This window comes from Podarcis erhardii (assembly GCF_964252035.2).
Source record: "Podarcis erhardii genome assembly, chromosome: 4".
In the NCBI taxonomy this organism is placed as follows: domain Eukaryota; kingdom Metazoa; phylum Chordata; class Lepidosauria; order Squamata; family Lacertidae; genus Podarcis; species Podarcis erhardii.
In genome coordinates, this window is record NC_138508.1 from 48,865,359 (window position 1) to 48,890,716 (window position 25,358).

Sequence of the window (25,358 nt, forward strand, 5' to 3'; positions counted from 1 at the left end):
ACATCAGGTTTGTTTGTTCTTTTATTCTTTATCATTACTATGCTTAAAGTTCTAATTGGAACCATAAATTTTAATTTTAATTATAAGATAGGTTAAATGCTTAGTCAGTATGTTGATAAAATCCTGTAATACATATTGTATGTATAGCTGAAAATAGTAATATTAGTTAAATTAGTTTTCGAGGGTCTTTTTATATGAAAGAAATTGTGCCAAAATTCAGCTGTTTTTATTCAGCTACCAATTATGTCATTTGTTCAAAATGTTCTGGGTGTGTTTGTTTTAGTAATTATTTACATTGGCTGCAACCAATGCCCAGTCTGCATATGGGCAAACCCCCAAATTTAAGTGATGTGCATATTTGTGTAAAAAACAAGCTATAATTGTGACTACTGTTGGCAAGAGTATATAAAGGATCAGATGCAGGGTTACAGAAGTGTGGAGTCAAAGCATGGGTTGACTTACAGGGTTTCTTATGCCAGTTTGTAAAAAATATATATTATGATATCTAGTACAACAATCCTAAATCATCAAAAAATCAGGCTTCAGGATGTAAATTATTTAAGGCTATTAATTATGAAGTTGCTATTAAATGTTATTGGCTCTTGTTATTGGCTTCTTACACAAGTAAGTTAGGAGTTGCCCCTCTTCTGTGTCACCCTTATACAGCTGGGGAAGTATTTAAATAACCTAAACATGTGGGAGGGGTCAATTTATGTGGTCTTTCCTGCTTGATCATTTGACTTACTTATGGATATTTTAATGTGTAAACTGACCCAGTTTACTTAGAAAACAAAACTTAGACTTTCTCACTAAAGTTTTATTTTCCTGTATCTTGGAATGAGAACCACCTCAGGATGCCAGTTCCTGCAATAGTAGACGAAGTTGTCATAATTGTTAAATTATAGACCGCTTCACAGCACAAAGCCATCAGAGCACTGCCTCACACCTACTTCATGAGAGGTGTCAAAGACGTGGCTAGCTCCAGAATTGAGGACCCCCTCTCCCCAAATGCCATCTTTCAGGTCCACCAGTGTCTGCATCCCAATTTGCCTGTGCTGGACAGCAGCAGTCTTGTAATCTTCAATGGCTGGCTGTAAAACAGGTATCATTTCAGAGTTGGAAGGGGCCCTTACGACCATCTAGTCCAGCACCCTGCAATGCGGGAATATGCAGTGGTCTCATGGGATTGAACCTGCGACCTTGGTATTATCAGCATCATGCTCTAACCAGCTGAGCTATCCAGTGGTGTTTAACATCACTATTGGTCATTGCACTGCTCAAGGTAGAAAATGGGTGGGGCTAGGTCAGGAGGCAGGCAGATAGGTGGACACAATCTGACACAGGTATTAGTACCCATGAGCCCACAACACTTACTCAAGGGTGCTGGATGCTGCCTGGCCACAAAGATAGCAAGTTGAGATTCATGGTTCCCCCTACCTCCAAGAAGAGGTGGAGGGAGGGAGTCTTATTGCAGTGGTGCTCAAATTAAGTTCACTACTCCTTTAAAAGGGACGCAGGTGGCGTTGTGGGTTAAACCACAGAGCCTAGGGCTTGCCGATCAGAAGGTTGGTGGTTCGAATCCCCGCGACGGGGTGAGCTCCCGTTGCTCGGTCCCTGCTCCTGCCAACCTAGCAGTTCGAAAGCACGTCAAAGTGCAAGTAGATAAATAGGTACCACTCCAGTGGGCAGGTAAACGGCGTTTCTGTGCGCTGCTCTGGTTCGCCAGAAGCGGCTTAGTCATGCTGGCCACATGACCTGGAAGCTGTACGCCGGCTCCCTCGGCCAATAAAGCAAGATGAGCACCGCAACCCCAGAGTCGGTCACAACTGGACCTAATGGTCAGGGATTCCTTTTACCTTTACCTTACTCCTTTAAAATCCCTTTTAAGTCTTTAAAAAAAATATTCTGGTTGTATATTCCTACAATTAGCATTGTAAAATATCTTTCCCATATTTCCCATGTATTAGGAAGATTTTTGTTGCCAGAAAAATGTAGGAAATTATTTCAGTTCTGTTTTCTTTTAATATAAATTGGCTTTTAGCATGAAAATTACAGAATCATGTCACTGCATTGGGGGTTCTGGTGCAGTGTGTGGTATGCAATCATGTTAACAAATTCCTAGAGTCTTTATTCTTAGAGTGTAAAAAACTTAGGTAAATTTTACCCATTGCTCAAAGATTTTCTAATTTTACTGGTATGTTTGGAGCTTTTGAAACTCCAAAGCACTGTAAGAGCTAGGTAAGCATTAAACAGATAAGCATTAATCTAGCTTCTACAACTTAAAAGAAGGAAATGATTTACTGCAACATACTTTAATTCAAAAATAACTTTATTACATGACTCTACCCACATTTTAATGGATATGCCCATTTTAATAACTGTTTGCAGTCTCACTGCCAGTGTTTTATTGCTCTGTAATACATTTAAATATTGATTTTCTTTAGAAATGAGCACTTATGAAAGTGGAGGTGAAGTTTCATATGTCTTGTTAAATATTGACATTTTAAAGTCTCCACAAATTTGCCTTTAAGAGTGTGTGGGATTTTATCAAGTTTGATATGGAAATATTTTGCTGCATATGCAGTCTTTTCTTTGTCAGTTTATAATTTGGTGATTTTTATTATTTTGAGAAATGTTGCATTCATTGCTGCCTGAAACATGGATATAGAACCAAGCCGTTTTCTACCAACCTGTGCACTTGCACTCTAGGGAAAGAGTGGGGGACCTTTGTAACCATGAAAGCCCCATTTCTGAGGGCTGCACACAGTTGGTGGGTGGGACTGCTCTTGATTGGACTTATTTCATTATTCTGCATTTGCATTCTTCCCTATGTAAAGGGTCTTTTATGCTAAGTAAGTTTCTTTTCATCCTTTGATGAAAGGGATTGTGACCCTGTAACGAACAGATATCCCTTCACACCAAGTAATATATTTTTGCCAACAGTTTGCCATGTCAGGATTCAGCTTCGATGTATTCTTCATACTGCGCCCCTAACTGTGTGTAGATACTTGTTAGAATTCCTGCTCCGTGATTGCAGTCACGGGATTATTGTCTTTCACATGATGGTATATGTTTTGACTCCACAGAGTGGGAAGTGACGAAGACAGGATGTTTGTTTTACTGTGTTCCGTGAAGTGGGACTGTTGTACTTTGTTCTTTTTCTCTTTGCTGTCTGATGCTAGAGAGAGAGGGAGCCATGTTGCAGTGCTTCATGTGTGTTTATATGTAAATAAAGTAGATTAGGCAAAATGCTGAGTTGCTGAGGTCTGTTACGCATGATGCACAAACTCTGCGGATCCCTAAGCGTGCCGATGTCTGTTGGCATCGGTCGCTGTGATGTTCAGGCTGAAGAAGGCTTTTGAAGCTCCTGAACAATCGACCAGGAGGGAGAGAACATGCCATTCGGGCATGTGTCTCTACCAGGGTCCTACTCGAGTGTAGGCTGAGCTCCTCTGACTACTGACACTCAGGGATTGGCGCCAAACCACAGTCACATTACAAAGCAAAACAAAGCTGGATGCCACCAGCATACTGATGACATCATCTTTGTGTACTAGGACATTATCTGAGGGAACATGGCACAGTATCTTTGCTGAAGCTAAGAAGTGCTGGGTCTTGTCAATGGCTGGATGGGAAATCACCTGATGCCTTCTTGATTTCTAAGATAGGTGAAAGATGGAATAAATAAATGAAAATAATAAATACATGGTCATGCAGTCTTCTTCTGGGGAAAAGACTGAATTCTTGTTATATTCTACGTTGATTCCTGTGTGGCTGAGTAGTATCCATACCACCTGAATCCAGTCACAAAGTAATGTCCTCCACTACCAACCGTCCTGTAAAAATCAGATGCTCAGTTGTATCAAAGGCTACTGGGAGATTCAGAAGAATTATCAAGGTCATGCTCCTATTCCACATCTTCTAGACACAGGTTGTTGACCAGGGCCACTTAAGTAGGGTCTGACCCAAGACCGAGTCTGAATGCTTGATTGGTTTTGTTGCTTCCATGGATCTTTTCCTAGTGACTTAAAAGGCTACTGTCTGATACCGCATGCATGGGACCTGACTAAAATGCTGAACCTTTCAGTTTCAATGAGCTTTAACTTCATTATTGGAGTCTGGAGTAATTAGTTGAAAACTGGAATTCAATTTAATCTAAAGGATGGCTATTATAATGCTTTACCTCACCTATAGCTTTCCAAGGCTTTTAGCCTCTTGACAAGCAATCTGTCAAGGAGGAATGTTGAGTGCATTCATTTTTGACTTCCATTCTTCTCTTGCAGCAGCTCAAGTGACTCCAGTCGAACTCTGGCATTTATCACAGACAAAATTAGGTCAGCAGAGAACATAGAGGTACTGAACTGAAAGGGGAATAAATTTGTCCTAAAAAGGGAAGTGGGAAGAGGCTCTCACATTGTTGTTTAAATCAGCTGCTGCTCACAGGTAAGAGTTCTCTGAGGGAATTTTCAAGTGGAATTGTAATATGTGCTCTTTAAGTGCAGTTTAAAAGGTTTTATAAAGAGAATTCAGCTGGCTATGTAACAAACTTTCTAATCTGAGGTACCTTAAAATATAGCCTGGTCACTGCATGTATCGTATCTTGTGAATATGTGTAATTGTTGAGATAATTTAAATTATCTCTTCAGTGAAAGTATTGCACTTTCTTTTTGTTTAAGTGGCAATAAGCAATTGGGGAAGGTGACAATATACTATTAAATAGGAGAGCATAAGGTTTGTTTTTCAAATTATATGTATATCTGTCCTTTATTAAGCATTTAACTATTCTTGCCTGGTGCTTGTTGCCTATTTTCCAATTTCTGTTTGAGCAGATAATATTGATGCTTATGCTTTATATGGAACATATTGCCTAACAAACTGGAGAAGTGGAAAGGTGGGATAGTTTCGGTTTCTGTCCAGGAGCTGTTCAGTTTATTATCTGAATTACACTGAATAAATTCTTAAGTAGTTTGAAACCAAACTACTTTTCATTTGTAACCTCATTGTGAACACCATTTAAATGCGTAGATGTTTTGCAGAAGTTGTACTTAGTTGATAGTGCCCATTTTTATTATGGAATCTGGTGCCTTTCCTACAGCTCTGTCCTGATAAGTAGACTTTCATATAAACATGAGTGCAACAATATGCATTAGTAGCTTCGATATAAACTGTAGAGAGAGGGAGGTAAATACGAGACACAAATATGTGTACAACTTTTAATGGTTGTGTATAAAACATAGATCTTCAGAGAGTGTCTACTTCACTGAGTAAATATTTCAATGTTGTTTTGCTTTAATCTCACCATTGGCAGTTTTAAAGTTATTTATGTTATGGGACAGGATGTGATCTGAATTGTTGGTGACACCTTTGAAGGAAAACAGGAGGCCAATCTTTAGGCACATGCATGTGTTTATGTGCAATATATTAGGGGGAAATGTAGGCCCTTCTCCTTGATCCCTAGTTTCTGTGTGCTAAGAGTGTTCATGTGTGTATGTGTAAGTATACACACCTATAAATACACATGTACATACATACACTTAGGGATGGGTGAATCAGTGTATTTCTAGTGACAGTTTCAGATGTGTTCAAATCAGGTGTGGTTTATGTCAGCTTCTGCAGTTTTGGTACAAAATGATACAAATGTCTCCCCTAAAAATAAAAATTAAATTAAAAAATTGTGCCACGCAATTCAAGAAATGTAAGTATGACTTAACTGGATATCACCCTAGGTCAGTTTGCTAAAAATGTGAACCAGACAGAATTCTACTCCATCCCTAACAGAGAGCCTGAGTGCATTGAATCAAGTGGCCCCATATGCAGTTTAATAGGCCAGGAACACCACCCCTTTGTTTTTTGTGTGAAATTGGCATGTGGGGAGCTTTACTGAAGCTCCAAGCTTTCCTGGATCTTTGCAGCATAATTTGGAGTGCTGTGCTGCAGGAGAATGGGAATTTTGGTAGAGCAAAATAAGTCCACCCTGTCTTGTGACCTGTAAGCTGTATTCCTTTAACTGGATGGACTATTCTGGAAATGTAATTTTAAAATTTGGGCATTTTAAAAATACACCTGAAATCATGAAACAGGCCCTTCAAAATGTTAGAAGGACTCATCATAATGTGAGTTACAGTTCAGTGGAATAGCTGCTTCTGTGCTCCAGAACTGAGCCAGCTGCTAATATACATCTTATTTTATAATGTTACTATTAGGAGGACAAATGTTAGTGGTACAAGGTTTGCAAGCGGCAGTCATCTCAGGCAGGAATAAGTGAGATTTATTCTTTTGAAATGAGAAATAGTTTTAAAATGATCTTTCAGTGCTATGTAAAGTTCAAGGTCTTTCATTTGAGAAATTCAGCATGCTCTCAGCTTCTTAGGAAGACAGTGAACAGTAATGAGAAGAATTCCCGGTTAACTCTAGCCAAACCTTTAACTCGAAGAGAGGAGGAACTGTAGCCTAATGGTAGACCACAAGCTTCCTGGCATCTCCTGTTAAAATGATCAGGTAGCGGCTGATATGAAGACCTCTGTTTGATATTTCAGGGAGCTACTACCTGCCAGAATAGTTAGACAATATCTGGCTTGATAATTGCTGCTTTTCTCTTCCTTCCTTTCCTGTCTGCAATAACCTCCCAGTCACCTTTTGCAACCTCATGCAGCATGCACAAACCTGAGGATCTTGTCTCCGTGAAAAGCATCTGCAGGTGACAAGAGGAAAAATAGGTGGGGAAAGGGTTAATCACATATCTCCACCTGCACATGGATTCCCTTGATTTTTTTCTAGTCAGACCTGAGATATGAGGCAAAATGTGCAGGCACTATTCAGCTCATTTGTTTTGCTACAGACTAGCCTGTTCCCAACTTTCAGTGTTTTTTTCACTCAATGTATGAAGTCATAGCAATGACTGACACTTAGGAAAGCAGATCTAGTCCATCAGAGACAGAGCAGGCCAAAGCGAAACATCCATTGCCTATAAAATGTCTTGGTTCATTTTAAAGGCTTTTATACTGATCTTCTGTGGTAGAAGAGTGATTGCTGCTTCAGAGAAAACAATTCATGTATCCAGGGTTTTATTGTAGCTGTGATTGGCCAAAAGGTACACTAAAATGAAAATTAGCAGCAAAAAATGGGAGTTTGTGATCTTTTTTAACTGGAGTCTTGTTTCATAGCACAAATAGAAAGTGATTCCTCTGCCCTGAGTTTGTAAAAGTTTCCATGCTATTGCCAATACAGATAAATTCCATCATCAGGCATACCTAGGAGATATTGTGGGTTTGGTTCCAGACCACCGACAATGAAGTAAATATCGCAATAAAGCGAGTCACACAATCTTTTTGGTTTTCCAGTGCATATAAAAGTTATGTAAACACCATACTGTAGCCTATAAAGATAGTGCCCCTGGCTGCAGAGGCAGGAAGGGAAAAACCAAGTTGCAGCTCTAGTTAGCTCCACTCCCCCCCCCCTCTCTCTCTCTCTGTGTGTGTGTGTGTGTGTGTGTGTGTGGCTTCCTTCTCCTGGAAGTGGCTGGGTTGCCTGCAGCTGTACTCATGTCCTCATAAGGAGCAATATCTGTGAAGCACAATAAACTGAAGCACAAAAAATGAGTATGCCTCTATTATATCTGCATCATAGGGAGGAGGGCTGTGCATGGGTCACACCAGTCCTGCAAAGTAACCCAGTATTGTCATGTAGTAGTACTACATGATGGAGGAAGCCAGGGAAAGAACTGAAGGGCATAATTAGGACAGCATGTCTATCTGTGGTTGAAGAACCAGACTATCCATTGAAAAATAAGGGAGGTGGAAACTTATAATACTAGCTATTCTGAGGCCTGATCTACCCAGGCCTCATTGTCAATCTTGTCAAGTAATTTCGTTGTCCCCGAGGGGGGGGCAATGACAATAAAGATATTATTATTATTATTATTATTATTATTATTATTAATCTGTCACAAATACCAGATCAACACCAAATGGTACAGCAGTTCTCTGTTGCTGTTGTTTAGTCATTTAGTCGTGTCCGACTCTTCGCGACCCCATGGACCAGAGCACGCCAGGCACTCCTGTCTTCCACTGCCTCCCGCAGTTTAGTCAAACTCATGCTGGTAGCTTCGAGAACACTGTCCAACCATCTCGTCCTCTGTCGTCCCCTTCTCCTTGTGCCCTCAATCTTTCCCAACATCAGGGTCTTTTCCAGGGAGTCTTCTCTTCTCATGAGGTGGCCAAAGTATTGGAGTCTCAGCTTCAGGATCTGTCCTTCCAGTGAGCACTCAGGGCTGATTTCCTTAAGAATGGATAGGTTTGATCTTCTTGCAGTCCATAGGACTCTCAAGAGTCTCCTCCAGCACCATAATTCAAAAGCATCAATTCTTCGGCGATCAGCCTTCTTTATGGTCCAGCTCTCATGCTAGTTACGTATATTTGTTGACATAATTCAAATATTTACTTTGATTCTCTGTCTCCCAGGAAAAATTCCTGTGGGTGCCCATGCCTGTATCTTGTCCTGTGCTAATTGTCCCTTCACCCATCTTTCAGTGGAGGAGCAGAAGCTTTCAAAATTTGCATATGCTGCTAAAAGTGTAGATTGTCCTAAAAGTTTATGTTAAATTTATGAGAACTGAATAGTTTAAAATTCAGTGAGATTTAGCTCTATGTATACAGTTTCTTATATATTTGAGGAATGTGCACAGACTGGTGATACAACATGATGTCAACAGGCTCCATCCCAGCATGTGCTCAGTTGTCCATCAGAGAACTCTTTACAAATGTTCTGAAGAAAACACACAGGCAGAGAGTGGTGCCTGCCGCCTCTATGTCAACCCCATTATCGTGTGTGTGTGTGTGTGTGTGTGTGTGTGTGTGTGTGTAAATATGCCCAATGCATTTTGGCATGCTTGCCTTTATCAAGGGCTTATATTAAAAAAAACATTAGTGCAACACTTGATCAAGAAAACTCTGCTACAAAAGAACTCATTTAATGTGTGCATAATATGTGTATAGGGCTTTTGCGCTCACCTTTCTACTCATTGGCCTGAATCAATTTTGATGGGCTTAAGCATAGCTCACTCTGTGTTAGATTTAGGCATTGATAATTATTGATATTAACATTAGCTCTGGAATTTTAGCAGGTGTGGATTATATTGAGTTTTAGATTATATTATGTTTTATATATTCTGTAAGCCACCCAGAGTGGATGGGGAAATCCAGCCAGATGGATGGGGTCTAGACAATGAAATTATTATTATTATTATTATTATTATTATTATTATTATTATTATTATTACTCCTCCTCCTCCTCCTCCTCCTCTACAGTGTGAATTGTATTACAATAAATTACTTTGTGTTTCAATAGTGTCAACTGTTTAGGGAGGCTTTTTGATCCATCCTAACTGGCTGTAACTATGGTTTATGTAATATGAGTTTTCCTATGGTTTATGGCTCACAGTTTGTCCATGAGAGTTAAACCAGGATCCCAGGTTTGGATGGCATGGTAAGCAACACACAGAACTGGAGGGAGAGCAAAATTGTTGTTATCTCCTTTCCTGGAGCTTGCACAGTTGTGCTAACTCATATTTTGGCTTGGTGTGGCATGCAAATCAAGCCACTGAAAACAGAGAATAACAAATAGCATGTTTGTTAAGAAAAACATTCATTTTTCTGCCCCCAAGTCATTAAAAATGACAGTTATCATGGTTCTGTTTATCAAAGTAATTCTAAAGGCCTCTTCACATATATGCTTTCCTTTGTAAGAGTAGACAGTGGGGTAGGGAGGAAAAGTCTCATGTGCACCCTCATGTGTGAAAATTCTGCACATGTGTTGATTGTGTGTATACTCTGAGCTGGAGGAGGTCCCAAACCAGTTTATGTGGGGTAAAGCTGATCTGTGCAATAATCACTAATGATGATGTGCAAATGTGGGGGTGTTTTCCTTCATTTTACCTTTGCAGGAAAAATATCATCATGAGTGAAGTGGTCCTAACTTGTGCAGTGTTTACCGGTGACAAGCCATTATTGTTCATCAGCTTGCTGTCTTTTATTATTTTGTGCCTCCCCCTCAAGAATAATTGAACAATGTCAGTCTGTGGCCTCTTCTTGAACTCTCTAAAATGGTGGCACTTCTTTGAACTCCCTGCTTTCAGTTGCTCTGACCTTGTTGCTCGTTTATAACTCATGTGCCATTTATCACTCCCAGACTTACAAATATTGTTGGGTGGGGGGAAGAGACCTGAGTGCAATCATTCATACTATAGCCTCTTTGTATTTGAGCTTCATGGCTTCCATATCATGTAACCGATAGGGAGAGATTAGTTAGAAAGCTGTAATTCTTCTGAGGGATTGTGATGATACTGTACCATAAACTGTGAAATGATGCTCAAGAGGTTTGAGATCATCAAAGCCATGAGATTATATTACAGCGTCGACAATCCGTCTCTGTCAATATCCATTTTATAATAGTTTTCCTGCAACCTACGTGTGAAATATTGGTCATTCTATAGGCTATGAAACTCCCAGTTGTATCAAACCTTTCATTGCTATGCTTGTCACCTAGGCTATGACGGAAACCAGGTGTGACATAAATGTGGATGGATGTGTGCTCAGTAATGTTGTATGGAAATCTTCTGTTCTTTCAACACATCCAAGCACATTGTCATAGGCTGCTTGTGGAATGGCACTATTTAAAACATGAACTCTGCCTGAGGCATACATGACAATAATGTACAAGAGCTAGTCTAATAAGGGAACATAATAGTGCAGCATTTCCTAAAGTTTTAATATCTGAGGCACAAGGTGGTGTTTTTCTTTCTAGATAGATTTTCAGGAGGCACACTTCACTTAGGTTCAAAAAGATTCATATCAATATAGTCAGTCATCACTCAGAACAATGGACAGGTGCCTTCCTTGCAAACAGTGTAGAAACATTGCCTCCCGTGATCCACCCACTCTTTCCCCTTCTCAGCTCAACATCATGTGTGGTGTCAGGCTTTCCAGGCAATGGTAATGCTTCTCAGATTCCCCTGTACTTCTCAACTGTATTGTGGGCTGCATCACGAAATCCAAGTGCATTCTTATTTAATCATTCAAAATGATCTCGTCATCCATATATTGGCAGAGATGCAAGGAGAACAGAAAAGGTCACTTTTGGAACTTCTTAGTGCTCAATATGACTTCACTCCGGGTTTATCCACACTTACAGTTTGCCCCACTTTTTCCATGCACAGGTCTGCACTTTAAAGAGCTGTGCAATTTGGGTTTTCCACAGATTGTCGTTTGCTCCAATTCAGCTTTAAAGTGCGGGTTATCATGGGGAAAGCTCTAAAGTAAAAAAAAAAAGGGGGGGAGGGAGAGGCTAAGCCAGTCCTGTGGTATTTCAAAGTGGGGTGTCCCGCTCATTCTGCTGAGTGGATGCCTGTTGCAAAGTCCTGCCCTGAATGCACCACTGTAAGGTGGTTTTCAGATATTCCTTGTAACTCCTACAGTGTCAAGAGAAATAGCATCCATGATCTTTTCTCCTGTGCCACTTGTAAGAGCACCTGCTTAGAATGACTTGTGAAGGAGAGCTTCTAAGAAGCTTCTTCCAACCACACATGGCTTTTACTTCTTTTCAGCCCTGCTGTTGAAGCTGCCTTTAACTTCATTCCCTATCACTCTTTCTGGGGAAAGGTAGCAGAAGGAATATACACACAAGCAAAAGAAGAGGCTGTGGCTTGGTGGCATAGCCCATCACTCTCTGCATGTAGAAGGCCCCAGGTTCAAACCCTGGCATCTCCAGGTAAGATTGTCTTGAAAACCTGGAGAGCCACTACCAGTCAGCATAGGCTATACTGCTGACCAGGCTAGGTGGATGAATGGTCCAACCTGGTGTAACACAGCTTTCTATGTTCTTAAGACTGGGGGCAGTAAATTATCAGTCTTGAAATAAGAAGTTGCATCTCTGGTCATTTGGTTAGATCACTGCTGATTTTTTGTTGGTCAAGAGCAAGGAGCAGAAGTGGCATATTCTGAAGTTGTCATTTCTGTTTGTTTTGCTACGAAGCTTATTTTTCTTCCTATACAGCATACAGTAGGCAAACTAAGGCCCGGGGGCCGGATCTGGCCGAATCACCTTTTAAATCCGGCCCGCAGATGGTCCAGGGAATCAGCCTGTTTTTACATGAGTAGAATGTGTGCTTTTATTTAAAATGCACCTCTGGGTTATTTGCGGGGAATAGGAATTCGTTCATTTTTTCCCCTTCAAAATATAGTCTGGCCCCCCACAAGGTCTGAGGGACAGTGGACCAGCCCCCTGCTGAAAACAATTGCTGGCCCCTGCTATACAGTATAGATTATAGCTTTTTGAATAATTTAATTCCTTCTCATCATTTCCTAACATCTGGGGCCCTTTTGAGGAAATGAACATGATATTTAATTACAGCTGATATGGCACAGAGTTGTCATGCTGTTTACAGACAGAGCAAGAGGTGGGGGAGAGTGCCTGAAATGAAATGTCTCCAGTGACAGCATTGTCTCATGCAGTCCAATACCTTTAATTTAGCATCACACATTGCTAGCTTGGAAAAAGTAGACAGTAGCATTCAGTTGTATTACTGGCACTTCAAATTCAGCGGCAGAAACTTCCACTGTGCGCAAAGCTAAGACCCAAAGTCAGGGCAAGTTTAAATAATGAAAGGCAAGGGCATACAACACGATAATGAGCAGGTCTTGAGCTCCATGACCAGTGAAGTAGTGTAAATGTTTCTGCAGCATGGCTTGGTTAAAAGTAGAGCCCAGTAAGCAAGGGTTTCCTACCCCATTTCTATTTGGTTGGCAGTCCACATAAAGCTACACTCACCTATGTAAAATTCGCCTAAAGCTGCAATCCATGTAGATTGTGGTCTTTTTGTACATATAAAGATGATCTATAAACATATACACTTAAACTTTATCTGACCTGTAAGAATTTTAACATAGTTTTAAAACCAGGTCTTATAGTACTGTTTAAGGTCTACCATTTTCCAGCTAGTCATTTTGGATACTAATTTTTAAGACTGCTCCTCGATATCAATAAATTCACTGCTTTTTGCAGATTCTTTACTTTTTTTTGCAAGTCCACATAGTGGCCAGCAGAGGGCAGAGCAGTATCGGAGCATGAACAAAATTATGGCAAGAAGATGGGAAAACCTTCAACGTTTTCCATTAGAGCTGCATGCAAAACATCTGAGCCTTTTCTTAAAAACACAGCCAAACCATTGTATAATTCTTGTCCCTGTCAGGTTTTATCAGCTGCTTTGTAAAGTCCGATGACAGAGCTGTCAGGTTTCTTACTTGAGAATTTGTGTGATGTCTGCAAATAAGGGGAAAGGGTGACCCTGAAGAAAATAGCAGTGTCCTGGATTGGTATGTCTCTTGTATAGTTCAATATGTCACAGTTGCATACTTGCATCTCTACATTTCAAGGGGCTCACAAAGCTATTTGGTTTTTGAACACTGACATTTTTCACTTGCAGAGGAATTACTGATGTTACAGAGGTGAGAGAAATGTTGGAGAGCTATGGATGTGGTGTATATATTGGTGACCCCTTGCACTTGAAAAGGCAGGCACGGTAAAGCTAAACACCTTTCAGAGCCATGGATTTCAATATCAAGAGTTCCTTAAATGCCTCTCTCCTGCTTTTTAAAAATGTAATTTATAGCCCAGTCCATGTCATTTGCCATTGACCTAGCCATGGCCATGCTATTCCAAACTGTAATTCTGCTGTACTTTCTGGTTTTTGTACATTAATTTGTATATCACATATGAAAGGCAGTGCAGAAATATTTGAATCAATACATGTTTTCTCAGAATTGGGCCCTACTGAGTTCAGTAGGGCTTGTTCCTTAGCAAGAGTGGTTAGGATTTCAGCTCTAACTCTGGGCTACTCTGTTAATGGAACTGAAAATACAATCACATGGCACCTCTGTTGATGGTTACAAGGACAGTCATTACCAGGATTTCACAGGTGGCACCTGCAACAAAATGTTGCAGTATGGAATGCCCCTGTTCTAGATCCAGGTCATGTTCTTGTCCAGGAAATTCCATATTATGCCTCCCCTCTCCCCATTATATTTTGTCCTCTCCCCCCGCCTGCAAAAAAACCAACAACAACAAAACTTCTCAGCATTCTCTGCCCACTGAGCATGCTCAGTCTCAATTTGGTGTTGTTGTTTTCAAATAATTCCCATAGGCTTTTGTTAATGTACTTCTGCAAACCTTGGTGTTCCTCCAAGCCTCCTGATGGTCCTTCCTAGTGGGTAGGTGGTGCTGGTTTGGCAACAGAAGAATCCATGCTAAGAAAATGAGTTCACTCTTGGTTTGTGGCAGGGGTGGGGAACTGGTAGCCCTCCAGAAGTTGTCAGACTCCAGGCCCCTCAGTTTGGATTTACAGGATTGTACACAGAATGAAAGGGGCAAAAGTGTTAAATGTATGGGAACACTGCTGCAAAGAACAATGGATAATCTAATCTGCCTCCAAATGCCTGAAGTTATATATATTACAGTAATTTTTATGTTAAAGGGTCAAGTGCAAGGGACAACTAGAGGAGATATCAATAAATTTGTGACTGGATCTCTTTTGTGTGTCATTTTATAATATTTAAAGCCGCATGGTGTGGAGGGGGTTGGATCAGGACCACAGAGGTGTCATTTCCCCCATGAGGCACAGCATTCATCCTTAGTGCTCTTTCTATCCTACCCATAGCTGCATTTGCCATTTTAGAAAAGTGGCACTCCTGATATAGTCTAGATTGGACCTGCAACTATTTCTAGTTTGAATTTCTTGGGGGTGGGGAGCATGGACATTGAAAGGGGTATGATACTGCTTTCAATGTGTGCTGCAGGCGAGGCCCTGACTTAATTTTAACATGGACAAGTGACTTTCATGTAACAGTAAAACCTGAGTAGAGGAGATAGGAAATTCATGCACAAGATTGAGATGCAGAGAAAGAGAGGGTGCAATGGTGTAGCCCAGCACTGATTCCTATGTGCTGGTTAAGTACCGGTATTCATTGTGAACCAGGTCTCAGTACTTAGAGAGACACCTTCTTCTTTTTGCATTTGTTTGCACAGGTTTCAGTGTGAATGACTTTGTTAGCTTGTTGCACAGCTAATTTATTCATTTTAAATTTTGTTCATTATTGACTATGCTAAGTTTCTGCTAATGCCAGTTTATTTCCACTGTGTATCATTAATACATTACATAATATGAATTTTTTTTCCAGCAATTATATAATTAAAATTTAGTTTAAATGAGGCAGATTAGCAGTAATTACACATTTTATATTCATGAGAAATACAATTAACTTGCTCAATATCTAACACAAAAGTTAAATATTTTAGTTTTGCGCTTTAATAAGTGGATGGGTACTCTTCATTGTAACTAATGTGTGAGGAATTTTGTGTGGCTATAGATTTGTCAGTCAATAAATACATAAGCTAATATTCAAACGTCACTGAAAATATTTGCTGTTGTTGTTTGGCCAGTAAATGCATAGGGCTGCAATCAAACAGTGTAATGTGAGTAGCTTGACCCTGCAACAGTTTTATGTTCTGCTATATTAATTAGCTAACAATTTATAACAAAATATCAGCTTGTGAAAGATGCAAAATAAATACTGCAAGTGATTAGACTATGAGAAATCTATTATGCATTTTCAGCTGTCATCTTTTCAGAGGCTACTTTAACAACCTGTTAGATATTACTGCTCTGCTTACTAAATGGTTTAATAATATGACCTAAGAAGTGCCATCAGAAAAACTAATTTCAGTAGGAAGAATGGTCAAAGGCATTCCTTACTATCTTCTTTTGGCTACTTTGGAAAGTAGCTTAAGGAGGCCAATTTTTGTAAAAAAGTCTGCATTTCAGTTCTGGCCGTAAAATATTGGAGATGATGGGGTTACATTGCATCCCATACAAAACATATTGACTATTTTACTGTAAAACTTTTAAATTAATCACACACATAAAGGCTTCTGCTTTGTGAACAGATCAGCCCTAATTGGTCATAGATAACCTCTCCGTGAAATATTGGTAAATACATACTGATGTTGCTGTGTGCTCCCATTATTACCACTTGCAGGAAATCCAGAATGACCTGGCTATTGAGAAATTGGGTCTGATTTGCTTGCACAAAGCTTGTGTGGAGGTTATGCAATGTCCACTCTTTATTTAGCATTCTTTCTGATTTGGTTATAGGGTGGTTATGATCTTTATTCAAGGAACTGTTGCAACAGGACTTCCAACTACCACATGGAAGAAGCAGAAAGGAGCCCAGAACAAAGGATAGCTCCTTTTTTATATAACTTTCCCTTTTTACCCACAACACCCTTAGTGAAGCATCATACATACATCATATATACATCACAGCTATATCATAATCTGAGCATCAGGTTTGTCCCCGTCCCTCCCTTGACCTTCACCTCACACCCATTAAGTAAAACAAAAAGTGAGTACCGTATGTACCGTACATGTTCCTGTTCTCCTGGTCAAGTTAATCACACCCCTTTGTCTTGACCAAGATCCTAAACAACTGAGGTTGGGTTTACTATTGTCTCTGGAATGGCTACATGTCTGGCACTCAGGGCCAGGATGCCAGCGATTATCTCCCATGCAAGAGGCTGCTGAGTACGTGGTCTCAGGCGTCAGGAATTATGGCTGCCCCTGTCCACGTCCCAGGCTCCCTCCTTGGTAACCATTTCCTTCCTGATCAGAACAAAGTTGGAATGGCGCAAATCTGATACTGGGGTGATTTCATATGACTTTCTAAAGTTTTCCGATTGAGCCAGTACATAGATGCATTTGGTAATGTGCAACGGAGGTCCTTTGAAAAGAGATAGGAAAAAACTGTGTGATGGAGTGTTTTGTGGGGACATTTGCAGGAGTGATTGTGTTGGTTTTGGTAGTTGGGAGGGGTGTATGGTGTCCGCTGGAGGGGCAACCCCCCCAACCTTTCCATAAATTCTGGTAACGGTGGCAAAGGTCACCCTTTGAAGCCTGGCTAGCTGAATATCAGTAAGTTGTGTTACAGTCAGGCCAGTCCCCATACACATTTAAAATGTTAACCTAACCTGTCTTTAAATATTGCCACCCACACTTAAGGCTTATCAAGTTGACAAGGAGCAGGGTCATGTTATTTTGACCCTACCCATGACACTGTTCATACCTTCTCCCCCACCTCTAGATATCCACATTTTGAGTGCAGCTCTGTAAGGTCAAAATATGTGCACTGTTGGGAACTCTGTGCTAGTGTTGCATTCAATACATGGTAAGGGTAAGTGATGTGGAGAACAGAGCCAGGCAGTGCTGTCGTGCCACCCTGCATGTTAGCTATATGTGTGGAGGGAACATCCAAAGAGAGCTGTACTTTCTGAGCAATTGGTGGGAGTTTCAACAACAGTTAACAGGTTAATGTTAAAGAACTTCTGAGGACATCCCTATGAAGCAGCTGGTTCTGAGGGCTTGGCCTGCGCACAGACAGCTGTTTTCTAGGCACACACTCAGACGTTCTTCACTCTTGACTGCTTTCATCTAGGGTAACTAAATGCTGACAATGTAAGATGAGTTGATAATTTCAATCTGAGGAATAATTGTCGAGAGAAAAGGTCAGTTTAGTAATACAGCCAAGCATTATGAGTTGGACAAATTTATATACTGAACCGATATCATGCATTTTGATTCCATCATGCTATTAAAGATGCAGTAAAATTGAAGCACCAGTGGGAATTCTGGTGAGACTAACTTTGATTTGGTTTCATTTGAATATGTAACAAATGATAGCTGGAATAAAAAGGAAATGGAACTTTGGAAGCTTTGCGGCTATTTCTCCTGGCTGGGATGGAGGAGGGTATTTTTTAAAAAAGAGAGTTTAAGATGCTTTGGCATATGTTTAGGAAATACATTCAAGGCTGTCTGCAGTTTTCACATGTAGCTTTACATAATTATGTTTTAAATTATGCAATAGGTTGGATGAAGTAATGACTGGATTATAGCCAATAAACTGAAGCTCAGTCCAGACAAGATAGATGGATTGTTAGCTGGTGGGTTTTCTGCCTAGCTAAGTTGTTTGTTCAGCCTCTTCTAAAGGAGATTGCTCCCCTGAAAGTTCATGCTTGTAGTCAGGAGGGTGCTCATTGACCCACTTTTGTCACTAGAGACACAAGTGGCCTCCATGACCTTGAACGCCTTTTGCCAGTTTTTTCTGGGATGTCATTTCCCATGGACAGGCATAGTCCTGCTTCAGTTACTCATGCCCTGGTAGCCTTCTGTTTGAGCTACGACAAAATGTCCTACATGGTGCTGCCTTTGAAAAGTGTCTGAAAACTTCAGCTAGCTCAAAATATGACTGTGGGACTAGGTGATGCAAGGACATCACACCAGTGTGTCACCAGCTTCAACTGACTCCCAGTAAGAGTCCGGGTCCAATTCAAGGTGCTGGTTTTGGCCTTAAAGGTTCTTCATGCCTTGGGACCAGGGTACCTTTAGGACCACTTCTTTCCAAAACCAACTATGTAATCTTTGATATCTTGGGAAGTCATTCTAAGAGTGTCCCCACCAAGTGAAGTGTTGTGGGTGGCTAAGGGAGAAAGGATGAGTTTGACCAAACTGCGGGAGGCAGTGGAAGACAGGAGTGCCTGGCGTGCTCTGGTCCATGGGGTCACGAAGAGTCGGACATGACTAAATGACTAAACAACAACAACAAGGGAGAAAGGACCTTTTCATTGGTAGCACCCCAGCTGTGGAATATCAGCCCCAGATAGGCTCACTAGGCATGTCATTTCACCAGCCTTCAGGTTTTTCCAATTGTTTTAATCTGTTTTAGCTTTCAGCTGTTTTTACTCTCTGCCATAGTTTTTATGCTGTTTTCCACCATTTTTTTCTTTCTTCTTCCCAACACCAGTCAACGATGAGTACAAATACAGTGGTGCCTCGCAAGACAAAAATAATCCGTTCCGCGAGTCTCTTCGTCTAGCGGTTTTTTCGTCTTGCGAAGCATCCCTATTAGCAGATTAGCGCTATTAGCGGCTTAGCGGCTATTAGCGGCTTAGAAAAAGGGGGGGGAGGGAAAAAACTCGCAAGACTCGCAAGACGTTTTCGTCTTGCGAAGCAAGCCCATAGGGAAATTCGTCTTGCGAAGCGCCTCGAAAAACGGAAAACCCTTTCGTCTAGCGGGTTTTTCATCTTGCGAGGCATTCGTCTTGCGGGGCACCACTGTATTGTATTTGCTGCTTCCTCCCTTCCCAGCTCCAGCTAGAGCTTGGTGCATGAGTGTCCATTGCCTGCCAGTGGCACATTCCCACCCCCAGGATTTATTTGCGTACATGTGTCTCTCTGTGTGGGAATTGTACAGTGGGCAGTGGGACAGAGCTTAGCATTTCAGTACTTGGTTACCCAAGATACATTTTAATTCCTGGCTTGATCTATCAACTAAGCATTTAAATAATAGCAGGCAAATATAAAAATCAATGTATTTTTAAATAAATGTCATGATTATTCACTGCATTGTGGATCTACTATGGGTGGAAAACAGGGTATGTTTAAATAAGACCCTTTGAACTGTTCAGTTATTGACTGGCTATTGTGGGCAACACAGTGGATATATAATCAAGCATAACGGCAACACTGCACACTAAATCTGTAGCTTTTCGCAGTGTTTGCATTAACAGGGCTATGACTTCTTATCCTGTTCTATACACAGTTTAGCACGATGGTAGAAAGTGTTGGTATACAAACCTTGTGTGGCTTCAGTCAGTAGAAGGCTGGGTTGAAACTTGCAGATACAGTGAGGAGAAATACACATTGGGGTTTTCCAGTAAGCACCTAAGCTCTGCCCCTTCCTCCTGCTTGCTCTTCTGTCTTCCCTCTTCTGCTGCGTCAGGCAGCCATGAAAACCTCCTCTCATTATGTTAACTGAGAATCCAAAGCCATACTTATGAATTTGAAGTAACTGTAAGTAAAGGAACATTTTCTCTCTCTTTACCAGTGGGACTCCTATGTATTTAACGTTACTCTTTTTTAAAAGCAATGCTAGGGATATCGGTATGAGACAGATGATGGGTGGTAGGTTAAACTCCAGCTTCCAAGTTATTTTTACTCTGCTAAATATATATTAACTGCAAGCCAGCCAATATTATTTTTAAAAGCTTATTAGAAAGAAGCTCTCCCAGCTGGCTCTAGCTACTGATACAGTGAAGGTATTCAGACTCTTAGGCTTCAATTCTAAGCCCATTTACCCAGGAATTAGCCCCATTGAATCCAATAGGGCTAACTTCTAAGTACACATAGTTAGGAGTGCACTGTAACTTAGCGTAGGGCTGAATCAGGTTCCATATGGTGTCATCAGTGGCCAACAATATGCAGTGAATAGTTTAAAGCCAAATTCAGACACTGCAGGCTTCCATTATGTTCTCAGGCTCAGCTGGTTTAAGTTACTTCTGCTTATGTAAGAGAAAAACCATTCCAGCTATTAAAACTGTTTGTGGTGTTTATTAGAAATATAATCTTAATACTGCTACAAAATAACATCTGATTGTATTTCAAGCAATGCGGGATTTTCTGTTTCAGTTCTGAAGCCAATGCTGGCTTTAATGCATCTTTCTTCACGATGCACATTCTCTGTTTAGTGCTAATGCATATTAAGGAGAGGTGGAAAATGTGGGCCCTTGCAGTGCATTCCACACTTGAGAGGATCCCAGAAAGCACCCTCATGGGATGTCCAGTATTTTTTCTGGCAACATAAATGTTGGCAGAAAGTACTGAAGAAGTGATTTGAAAAAATGTGCCATTTCTCTAGTCTTGTTCATGTCTTCCTTCAATCAACTGCTCTCCCATTAAAGTAGGTCAAGTGAAACCTCACCCCCTTTGTTTCCGAATCATAGAATTGTAAGAGTTGGAAGGTATCCCGAGGGTCATCTAGTCCAACCTCCTGCAACGCAGGAATCTCAACTAAAGCATCTATGACAGATGGCCATCCAACCTCTGCTTTAAGACATCCAGTGAAAGAGAGCCCACCACCTCATTCCACTGTTGAACAGCTGGTGTTTAGTCAGAATCTCCTTTCTTGTAACTTGAATCCATTGGTTCAGGTCCTACATGCACCATGAGACAGCGCTCCAGACATCTCCCTCAAACTGTCCGCTAAGTGCTCTTGCAAATGCCCCTGCTTACACGAGCTCCCATAAGCTGCAATCATCTAAGTAGAACTGCTGCTGGCTGCTAACTCATCCCCAATTCTCTTTTAAAATAATACATTTTGCTATGAGTTTGCTATTTATATGACCTTAGAAAATCACACCGCCACCATATCAGATTCACTTGGAGGAAGCCTTTGACCAATGATGGCGGAATTTTTTTAAAAAAAGCTTTTTGCCTGATGTTCCAGCTGCCACTTATAACTGCAGTGTAAGGTAGATCTTCTCTGCTGCAGAAACGTTGGCCTCTGAATATGTTGTATTTATATAGGAGTGTTTCATAATTGTTGCTTGTTACTAATATGGTAGCATTTGGAGAGCATAATGAGCCTATCATGCAATAATATTTTTAGGATTTTCTTTGCATTCATGCAAACTACTAATGTTCTTTATTTGACATTTATTCTAACAAATATAAATGCTACAATTGAGTTTTATTCAGAAGCCTTTCAAGCACCCTCTTGCATAATGACTATAAGGCCAAACGTTGTGCTCATCTTCCAGAAACATGCAAACTAAAATGCTGGCCTTCAGTGCAACTACATTTAAGAACCATCAAAACAATTGCTTGTTTGCTCAGAAATGCTGCGATATGCTGTTATTTCATTTAAACAAATGCAGTTGATTAAGGCTGGTCAAGGTATGATAGAATAGATGTAAAGTAATTGTATCTAACTTTCAAATAGACTAGAGCATAGGTGAATAATCTACAGAATGGATGCCACAGGTTGAACAGGAAGGCTTAGGACCTGGCAATGGCATTGAATAGGAGTGCCATACCTGCTTGTCTCTCTAGTGTTGTTAAGGTTTCCCTGCAAACACAACAGTTCATATTATTCCTTCTTCTCTAGACCCTCCTCAACTCCTCTTTATAGCACCTGGGTTTTCCTCTGAATTCCATCTGTTAACCCTTTTCCACCACAACTTTCTGTATTGCCATCTGATCACCATCCCTTTTCACTCCGCACCTCCTAGTGATCTCTGTTTTTGCACCACTTCAGGTTAGAAGGTCAGCATTGCCACATCGTTAACTGAAAAATTATCAGTGCTTTTCGCCCCCCCCCCAATCTCTCTGCATTTATATCTCTGATCATCTGTTTTCTCTCTCTCCACTTTCTCTGTTGTCTCTGTTTCTTCATCCCATGCATTTCTGCACCTCCAGGTTTTCCTTCAGTTTCTTTCTTCTTCTTCTTTTTGGCAATAGCAACCAAGGGAACAGCATACACTGAAGGTAACTCAGATGTGGGTGACCAACTATGTTTTTGTTTCATCCTTGGAATTTAATTTACGCATGGGGAAGGCTCTGTTTTAGTCATGAGATTTCTGAAGGACCATTCGTTGTGAAGAGCATCCTGCATAGTTTTTTTTGTGTTTTTTTTTTAAAAGCTATGGAGGATTTGAATGCAAAGGTTTCTGCTGCTCATGTTCAGACATGCACCAAGAGCTGCATAGAAAATTATTTACTTGGAGCAACTGAGGAGCTCTCTTATAATACTCCTTAACTTGTTTAAACCAAACCACAGAGACTCTTGCAATAGTCTGTTTTTGAATAGCTAACATCAGAGCATCATTTGCTATCAGGTGCATGGCAATAACTTGAGTCAGTCAAAAAGGATGAGGACTGGCTGTGACAGGCTGCTTGTGCCTTTATCCTGGAGACCTAGACCAGCATGCTTTTCTTTCAACTTCTTATTAACCTTACATGTGCCCTGGGTGAAAGCGTAGGTAGAATATCAAATGTATTGTGTCTTACCATCAACAGTAAGGTGTACATTGCTAAGCAGCTAAATCTTTTAGCATCCCCTGCTGGTTCTTAGGGGCATCACGCAGCTAAATCCTTGTGTGTGATTTTCAATGTGCATTCATTAGGATTGCCCCTCTCCTGCCTTCTTCCAACATGAGAGGTGAGCTGGGAAACAAGTAAGAGGAATCCAAGCACGAAACTTGTAATTACACAACCAGGGTTGCCCCTAAGTGGCTATAGTTTCCAGTTAATGAGGTGGTGTTGCAATATATAATGCTACTAATTTAGCGGATAAGACAGTGATATCATACATTAAGTGTGGCTGTTCTGTAAGGAGAAGCAGACATGCTAAGGTTGCCTTAGAAGAGTCAATAATATCTTTTTTTCCACTGGGCAAACTTTAGCTGGATGTTCACTTTTACATTATGTCACTCTCACTTATCTAATGCATTTTCACAGGCTGGCAGCATTTTAAGGGCAAGTCATGTACTGGGATTTTGGATTCTTAGCTAATGTGGGTCAGTCATTTCCTAGTCCTGTGACACAGTACAGCACCCAATTGGTCTGCATACTTGGAGGGCTGGTCCTTACTGAACTTTTGTAGAAGCATAATCATGGCTTTAGTCAATGTGTCCAGAATTTGAAGTTTATGAAGGAGACTAATTAGTGGAGGGATTAGTGAATATAAATTCAGGCTATAAAACTTCACAGGTAATTTATTTGGATAGGGAATTTAAGTGTGTGCACGTTGTGTGTTTTTCTGTAACTGGGAAGTTGTCTTTCCTCCAATAATGTTTACTATTTGCTTGTTTTTTTAAATAATTTGCTTAATGTTGGATGCACTGGATTATTAGACTGATAGCTTAATAAAAGTTACTAATGTGGTAATAAGTTGTTTATTAAAGTTAGTAAGTTTCTGTAGGTCTTCCTTGGACATCACCAGAGGAATCATTTATTACTTTCTCTCTAGACAGTGAGCCAAGAGTTTATTGGTTTTCTTGCTTTTGTCAGTAAATGCTTTACTTGCCTCAATTATATTTATTAAATCTAGCTGTCTTCTGTTTATATTTAAATATTGTTCAATCTTGTGGTCATTTAGGTTGAGTTTCTTTTTTCTTTGCAAAAGTTTCTGTTTTTCTTTCTTTCTTTTTGGGGTCTTTATTTACAATCCCTAGTTTTCCTTTAAACAGTGTTGTACTATAAACATTTTCAGGGCCCTTCTGTTCAACAATTCCACATGTGCAGGCCAAGGGCAATTTATCAACACACATTTCTTTAAAGTCACAGCATCTACTTCCTCAAAACATGCTTTGGTATACAGCTCAATTATTCTGTTCTCTGTGCTTTTTTAACTTCTTTATTTTTCAGTTTCAAAAAATACAAATAACAAACAATCCCTTATATTGATACCCAGCAAGAAACATTCAATGCATATACAAAGTAAATGATACAGTCAAACAATAAGGGTCTTCTGCTCTCTTCCTTAACAGATTGTCCCAGAGTGAGCTATGGATAGCTGCTGGTGAGGGGACAACATTGGGCTTTTCAGCATACTGAATAAGCATGTACCGTACCATTTCAAAATCATCTTTGGCCTTTGTGTTCCTGAGTGCTCTTATGACCATAACCACTATATTTCATATTCTATCCCACCATGCCTCTAGCAGAGTTAAGAGTAGCTGTTTTCTGGATTGTGTAATTAGGTATATTTCTAGCTGCAGACATGAAAAAGATTAGTAGGTCCTTAAAAAATAAATTATTATGGTCATCCATAAACAGATTTAATAAAGCTAGCCTTGGATCAACCTGTCCTGTAATACAAGAAACTTCTTCAAATATGAATTTCCAAAATAGTTGTACAGGCCTGCATTCCCACCACATATGGCTATATGAACCTAACTGCTGACATCCTCTCCGACATAAGTGACTTGAATAAGAGCTAAACCTGTTCTCTGTGCTTGACATCAGGTGGAATCCCTTGTTTCTCTATAGGAAGAATATACTCACTAGATGGCCACTAGGCAGGTTGAGAGGCTAGCGCTGACTGGATAATTGCTACACTGTACAGGCAAGCAGGAAAGAAAGTTGGGCCTCTCTTCAGTTGAAGTCTTTCCCTTCCTTATTCCTCCCAGGCAGTGATACTGACCAAGACAGAATTTTGGGACAGAAGTCCAAAACTCCCCTCAACAGAATGAGCAGTTGGACCCACAAACATAGCATTCCTAGTTAAAGAACCCCCTCAAAATCTAGCATTGTCAAGCTGCACTTGTGCTCCTGGGTCTCAAGACTTAAAGAAGCCCTCCAGAGTAGGTAGGACAAATAGTGCTAAAGATCCAACAGCTGATTTATTTGCAGGGCTCCTAGTCTGCTAAGAGGCCTACCCCGTGGCCTATACTGTGCCAACGCACCAGCAACTGCTGCA

General features: G+C 40.5%; 1 long non-coding RNA gene across 14 annotated transcripts in view; it reads left to right on the forward strand.

Annotated features, from left to right (window-relative positions):
• Nucleotides 1-25,358, forward strand: part of LOC309340036 — a 241,717-nt gene that overhangs the window by 4,278 nt on the left and 212,081 nt on the right. For 3 of the 14 annotated variants that reach the window (XR_014155735.1, XR_014155738.1, XR_014155744.1), the window contains exon 2: nucleotides 4,284-4,443. The exons of 4 other annotated variants lie outside the window; for them this stretch is intronic. This is a non-coding gene — a long non-coding RNA (uncharacterized lncRNA). Of the gene's footprint in view, nucleotides 1-4,283; nucleotides 4,444-16,381; nucleotides 16,452-19,928; nucleotides 19,952-25,358 lie in introns of those variants that run through there. 7 more of the 14 variants (XR_014155736.1, XR_014155737.1, XR_014155739.1 and 4 more) reach the window with 5 other exon arrangements.